Here is a 7500-nt window from a genome sequence, read left to right as displayed (position 1 = left end):
GAAACTCGAGTCGCCTTTATATATATATATTTATATTTATATATTTGATCCTTTATATTGAACACTCAATATTTCATCTACATTCAATACTTTCTTTCATGGTGCCATCCATTTTTATGTTATTTTATTTTATATTGTATATTGTATATCATATTATATATTGTATATTCCATATTCTATACCCCACATTAGTTCTGCAGGAATATAAATAAAACATAAAAAACAGACAGTGTTGGAACTCTTTTAAGCAAAATAATATATATATGTGTGTGTGTGTGTGTGTGTGTGTGTGTGTGTGTGTGTGTGTGTGTGTGTGTGTGTATTATATGTGCGTATGCATATTATATGTATGTATGTATATTATATGTATGTATGTATGTATGCATGCATGCATCTTTGTATGTACGTATGCATGTCTGTATGCACGTATGTATGTATGACTAAATGAATGGTAAGTCGTAATTTGATGACAGACTTGCATAATAGCGAGAAAATTAATGAGTGTATTCGAATGAAATCGTTTTTGCTATCTTGTTCCTTTCAAGCAGCATAGAATCTCATTTTCGCTATGTGTCGTCTATAAACACTGAACTGTTGATTGTCTCGCTAGTTTCTGATAATCAACAACGCTATTGGTCACAAAAAGCAACGTAAAATAAAGTAAATGATAAACAAAACAATGAAAATGTGACGGTTAGTAGATTCAGTAGCGTACCGGACACATTATCTTGCGATATTTAGTTACGTTCCTTCAAGTGCTGTCTTATGGATTACCTCCCATCCCTACGATATTGACAAAAATAAGTAGCAAATGTCAAGTATCGTTGTCGATTAAATCGACCAATATATTTTTCTAACAAATGTCTGGACCTGTGCCATATTAGAAGTCGATAATTAAAACTGTAAGACTTCTGTTAGACGAACTTGCCCATCCATCTCCCCCAATTTCTGATCCTCACGTCCATCCAGCTCTTTCCTCTCTCGCTTTATCATCTTCACCTTCGTCCTTCTTGACCTTTCTCAAGTTTCAGTTCATATGAGATTAACAACTAACTTGCTGAAAGATATCAACATAGCATTTTCCTACTATATCGCAACCGTAAAAATAAACACTTAGACATGTACGCATATATGTGTGATAAGAAAGAGAGAGAGAGAGAGAGAGAGAGAGAGAGAGAGTGTGTGTGTGTGTGTGTGTGTGTGTGTGTGTGTGTGTGTGTGTGTGTGTGTGTGTGTGTGTGTGTGTGTGTGTGTGTGTGTGTGTGTGTGTGTGTGTGTGTGTGTGTGTGTGTGTGTGTGTGTGTGTGTGTGTGTGTGTGTGTGTGTGTGTGTGTGTGTGTGTGTGTGTGTGTGTGTGTGTGTGTGTGTGTGTGTGTGTGTGTGTGTGTGTGTGTGTGTGTGTGTGTGTGTGTGTGTGTGTGTGTGTGTGTGTGTGTGTGTGTGTGTGTGTGTGTGTGTGTGTGTGTGTGCGCGCGCGCGCGTACACACATGCATACACACACACACACATACACACATACCAACAGAAACGTTAGCACGCTGGGCGAAATGCTTAGTGGTATTTCGTCTGCCGTTACGTTCTGAGTTCAAATTCCGCCGAGGTCGACTTTGCCTTTCATCCTTTCGGGGTCGATAAATTAAGTACCAGTTACGCACTGGGGTCGATGTAATCGACTTAATCACTTTGTCTGTCCTTGTTTGTCCCCTCTATGTTTAGCCACTTTTGGGCGATAAAGAAATAATATATATATAGTCTATTTTTCTTCTAGAAAGCCGCTCAAAATTACGATAAGCATGTATGTCATTTTTCAGTTTTATCTCAAGATTTATGCCAATATGTATGTATATATGTATGTTTCTTACCTTCGCTGGAAAATTAAGACGAGTTCACTTTTGCAGAAACCAAACTTAGCTCAAAATATGTATTTTTATTTTCATATATGACTGTTCGAGGTCACACTCCTGGGATGTTTAACTTTGGTATCGTATTTATAATGCATATCGTAATTAATTTTAACTTGCAATTTTAAAATATTTATGGTAGCGTTATTACATCTTATGTTACATTATTAGGTATGTATTTCCCTCGATACATAGACGTCTGAAATGTCCTCTATAAGAAATGGTACTTGGTAGAATTTTAAAACTGATGAGTTACTTGAAATGCTTAACATTTTGAAAACACTAACTCAGTGGTTCTCAACTGTAGTCCATATGGCTTTTGGGGGTCCATATAAGATTTTGGAGGATCCACGCAACAGCATAGTAAATCGAGGATCTACAAATGCATTTTAAGGACCCCTGAAAAATTTTGCTTTAGATGTATGTATTGGTATGTATTGCAAGAAACAGCTAGGTTTTTTTTCTCTAACATTTTATACTTTTCAACTTTCACAAGTTTAATATTTTAAAAGCAAAATAAGAACTTTGAAAGGAGTTTCTATAAATCTCGCTTTTAAATATCGAATATGGGGTTCCAACAGAATAAAATAGTAGTTAAAAGGGCTCACAGATAAAAAATAAATGGTCGGGAACTTGAAATGAATTTTGAACAATTTTTGATCCATATCTCGATTAGCTCAAATTGGTAACAATTAATATAGTATAAACAATTTCTATGTACTATGCTGGATACATGGGGTGTTCGTCTGGTATGTTTATTTTTGTATGTCTTGACTATGCGTGTACTGAAGAGTAAAGAATGCATCTTGTGCACTGATTACGAAATCATATGATACACATCTGAGTCTGATTTTAGGAGGCTCGCTTCGAGACTTGCATTCCCTCGCGTTCGGTAAAATGTGTTTATTATGGTAGTTTTGACTTTAAGAGTCCCTCCTAGCGTGAGGCGTCTATGTATAGTAATGCCCTTAATATATGTTTCACCAAATGTTTCACCAAAATGGAGAATTATGATTGTTAGTAAATGTGAATAGGACGTTAGAAACACTTACATTTTTAGAAATAAGTGCTAAAATGCTTTAATGTTGTAGTCTAATTATGTGCGTTGACTACGGCTTTTGAGCATTTTAGCTCATATTTCTAGCAATGTAGGTGTTTCTAACGCCCTGGTCACATTTAGTGACAATTATATATATGTATATAAATATGTGTGTGTGTGTGTGTGTGTGTGTGTGTGTGTGTGCGTGTGCGTGTGTGTGTGTGGTATGTATACATATACACACAAACGCACGCGCACACAGACACACACAGCTACATACAAACGAATATATAGATGAGTGTGTGTGTGTCTATGTATTTGTGGCTATATGACATAACCATAAGAAAATCTGCGTGAGGCTGTGTGTTCCAGCTTCCATTAGTTCTACTATATTTTATGTCAAACGTTTTATTACGTCTGCTACCCAACTCTACAGCAATGTAATTTAATGTTGAGATACTTTTAAACTTGATATATTACAACAGAGTCAGTTCATGATTTATGACAGACATGTCGGACAATGTCCATTTTCAAACGAGACCAGGGACAGATATAACTATTAACATACGATTTTACAGGCACTTAATGATTTTTTAAAAACATATAGAAGCATTTCTTGTGACATGTACTCCTCCTTGTCACCGTCTTTCGCATATCCACATCTTTGTCCTCGTTAGTTTTCCGCTCTAGCTTTCTCTCCCCATTTCTCTTTATTTCTGTCACGCAGCGCCGTTCCTCCTCCTGATCTCTCTCTCTCTCTCTGTTTTCTCTTCAATGCGTATATTCGTTTGCACTTGACTTTGTGTGCGTTTGTATATATTTAGTTATATACCGAATATGAAATTTTGTCGTTACAAAAGTCGAAAAGTATTCAACCCATACGTTACAATGAACATATTTTATTGGAATCTGGAAATTTTTCAATTCTAAGTTTTACGGTGGTGTTTACCGATATGATTGAGGTAGGTTAGTAGAAAATATATAAATGAATATATTCTCTAATGCAAGCAAATACGATTGGTAATCAAGTTAATTGGTCTCAGTGCTGCGTCAGATGTTCTTCTGTTCGATTTTCATGCACAGATGTGCTATATTTATCAATTCACAATCAAAACAGTTGTTATTTACCTGTTTCAATCACAAATAGGTAAAGGTACATGGCTACAGATGTGCTATATTTATCAATTCACAAGCAAAACAGTTGTTATTTACCTGTTTCAATCACAAATAGGTAAAGGTACATGGTTACAGATAAGGAGATTTTAGTATTGCTGAGTAAATGAATAGGTTCTGTTTATTTTTTTCAGTGACCATCATTCGTGGCAAATTCTCATGTGGTACGTAAACAATTTTTGCTAGATGGAAATTTATGACTCTCGGTATATTGTCACACCAACAGTATATCTTCAGTTGTTATTCTCAAAACTTCAAAAACAATCTTATATAAGCACGTACGCGCGCGTGCGCAAACACACGAACGCACACACACTCACGAGTATACACGCACATATGAATATATACACCCACACAAAAATACAAACAGACACACACAAGTGCAGACGCAGATGCTACTTGGTTTTGCTTCCTAACTACATGGTCCCGTGTTACATAATATTGTTTGGTACCTCCTACTGTTTGGTACCTTGAGCAAGTATCTTCTGCTATAGTCCGAGGTCGAACAAAGCCTTGTGAGTAAAATTTGATAGACAGAAACTGTGTATATATGTATATAGATGTGTATGTGTGTGTTTGTGCGTGTATTTGTGAGTGTCTTTCTGTTTGAGTTTATCCCCGTCACTGCTTGACAACGGTTTTTGATGTGTTTACGTCCCTGTAACCCAGCGGATCGGCGGAAGCCAGATATGATAAGAGCCAGGTTTTAGAAAATAATCCTTTCTACTATAGGCGCAAGGCCTGAAATTTGGGGAAGAGGGATAGTCGATTACATCGATTCCAGTACTCAACTAGTACTTAGCTTATCGACCCTGAAGAGATTAAAAGCAAAGTCGTCCAGGGCGAAATTTGAACTCAGAAAGTAGCGACAGCCTGGCTGCAGTCTAATAGTTGTAATAAATAAAAAGATAAGATATATATTACCTTCTTCCCTCCACCCACCACCCTTCTTCCTATCGATTTTCTTGTGAAGGACACTTAATGTCAGAAATATCCAAAATAGTTTACCATTCCTTTTCAAGCGTAATATTAATGACACCCTTGTGAAACATTTTTCATTGGTTCTGCTCGTCATATAACACACACTCACACACATTATATAGGTAAGTATAAATATATACATATGTAATATATCGTATTTACATATTATACGTACATGTATATAATATATATGCATTCTTTCAGTTCATTTACCATCATTCTAATTGTCTCTCTTTCTCTCTCTCTCTCTCTCTCTCTCTCTACACACGCATATATATATATATATATATATATATATATATATATATATATATATATATATATGAGTATATATATATATATATATAAAAGTATATATATATGCATATATATATATATACATATGTATATATATATATATATATGTATGTATATGTGTATATATATATGTATATATATATATGTATATATAAGTATAAATATATATGTATGAGTATAAATATGTATATATATATATATATATAAGTATATATATATAAAATATAAGACAAATTACCTATAATTACTACACGCTAGAAGACAGTCAAAAACGACCGAAATCCACAACGTTAAAACATTTCAAAGGGAAGAAAAAAGACTTTTACCTTATTTTTAACGGTTAGACCTATAGGTTTCGAATTTTTTTAGTAGATAAAAAAATTTACTAGGCAAATTCTCTTCAGTAACCAGCCGTCAAAGATTAACGTATGACTACGAGACAAAACACACATATCTTCTAGATATATATTATATTTTTTTCAAAATCCACTGCGCAGACGCAGTTTCGGTCGGCAGAAAATGAAAAATGTCGAAACGAACTTTGAAATGCTCATATCAAATACTTGAGTATATATATACATATATATATATGTGTGTGTGTGTATGTATATGTATATATAAGTATATATATATGTATATATATATATAAGTATATATATATATATATATATATATATATATATATATATGTATAAGTATATGTATGTGTATATGTATATATGTAAATATATAGGAACCAATAAATTAATGCCACACTAGACGTGCAGTCAAACTATTTACAAAAGTAAAATATATACAATTTAGAAATTTGGATTCAGAAACTCGGTTTCATAAATTTGATTTCCTAAATTTTATTTCAAAAGTTTGGATTCGTAAATTTAGTTTCGTTGGATTCATAAATTTGGTTTTCAGAATTTGGATTCGTAAATTTGGTTTCATAAATTTGGTTTTCGAAATTTGGACGTAAATCTAATGTCAAGGCAACAATTTAAACTAAAAGTTCATGACACAAAACGGCTGCCCTACTACATCAATAATTATAGTTAAAAAATAAGGCCAAACAAATAATAAATTTGCTATAAATTCACACAAAACTAATTCATACAAGCATGCTGAGTAACCATTAGACAAAATTTACACTTTAGTTGTCTTATACCAAAAATTAGCTACATGAAAAATTAAATTCATACACCTTTTAGCTATTTATACAAATTTTTCAACATTGTCTTAACAGAAAATAGCAAGCAAAATTACTACACAACCTACCACAAATGCAGGTTTCAAAATTCGCATAAATATTACAATAATATAATTTAAGAGATTTTTGTACTCACCCAGATGTGACACAGAAATTATTTAAATCTGACAAGCAAAAGTTCTGGCGAATTCCTCGAGCATAAGATAAGTCCATAAATGCCTAACAGAAAGCACAAAATACATGAACTAAACTGGCAATCATAGCTTCCAGAATCCAATTGAACAACCTTGTCTCACAGAAAAAATCTTTAACTGTCACAAAAACTGAGTGTACAATTGTCTCTGCTTATATAGGTTTGCTAAAGTCTAGCCAATTTGTTATAGTTTCACAGTTTGGCTATTTACACCTACCTTCCCCCATTTTGACAATGGACTTTATCCTGACCTTACAGTGCAGCATGAAATGTCTGCTAACCTGTTCAACTGTTAAAATTTATAATGCAGTGTAGGTAAGACTGCCCAATAATAATATCATTTCAAAATATACTCCGGGAATACGGAAAGTCTTTGACGTTTCGAGCTACGCTCTTCAACAGATAGAATACGGAGACAAGGAGAAAAACACGGAGAAAAAAAATTGAATAGTGTCCAGTCAACGGTCAATCATAATAATGGCTGATCATAACAATGGTTGCCGGAAGTTAGAAATTCTTTTTTCAGGAGAGCTAAGAAAAGGGGGAGATAACAAACGGTGATCGAAGAACGAGGGGCTGTGTGTGGGAGATAGAATGCTGGTGATCTTGACGTATGTAGTGTGAAAATGGGGAAGGGAGAAAGTAGTTGGTCAGTTGTAGTGTGTGCGCGGTGTGATGCGAGGGTATTGGTGTGGTGTGATGTGAGGGTGTTGGGAG

General features: G+C 34.2%; 1 protein-coding gene and 1 long non-coding RNA gene across 2 annotated transcripts in view; both read right to left on the bottom strand.

The window, feature by feature from the left end:
* Positions 1-7442, bottom strand: part of LOC149137296 (uncharacterized) — a 50953-nt gene extending 43511 nt beyond the window's left edge. Inside the window, exon 1 of the mRNA XM_089348115.1 lies at positions 6727-7442. The gene's annotated coding sequence lies outside the window, so the exon portion shown is untranslated. The remainder of the gene's footprint in view (positions 1-6726) is intronic.
* Positions 1-7500, bottom strand: part of LOC128247124 (uncharacterized) — a 78167-nt gene that overhangs the window by 64221 nt on the left and 6446 nt on the right. The gene's annotated exons all lie outside the window — the stretch shown is intronic.

The sequence above is a fragment of the Octopus bimaculoides genome, chromosome 2 (assembly GCF_046866305.1).
Source record: "Octopus bimaculoides isolate indiv1 chromosome 2, ASM4686630v1, whole genome shotgun sequence".
Lineage (NCBI taxonomy): Eukaryota > Metazoa > Mollusca > Cephalopoda > Octopoda > Octopodidae > Octopus > Octopus bimaculoides.
The sequence above is the reverse complement of the archived record's forward strand: the minus strand, read 5'-3'. Positions and strand labels throughout refer to the sequence as shown.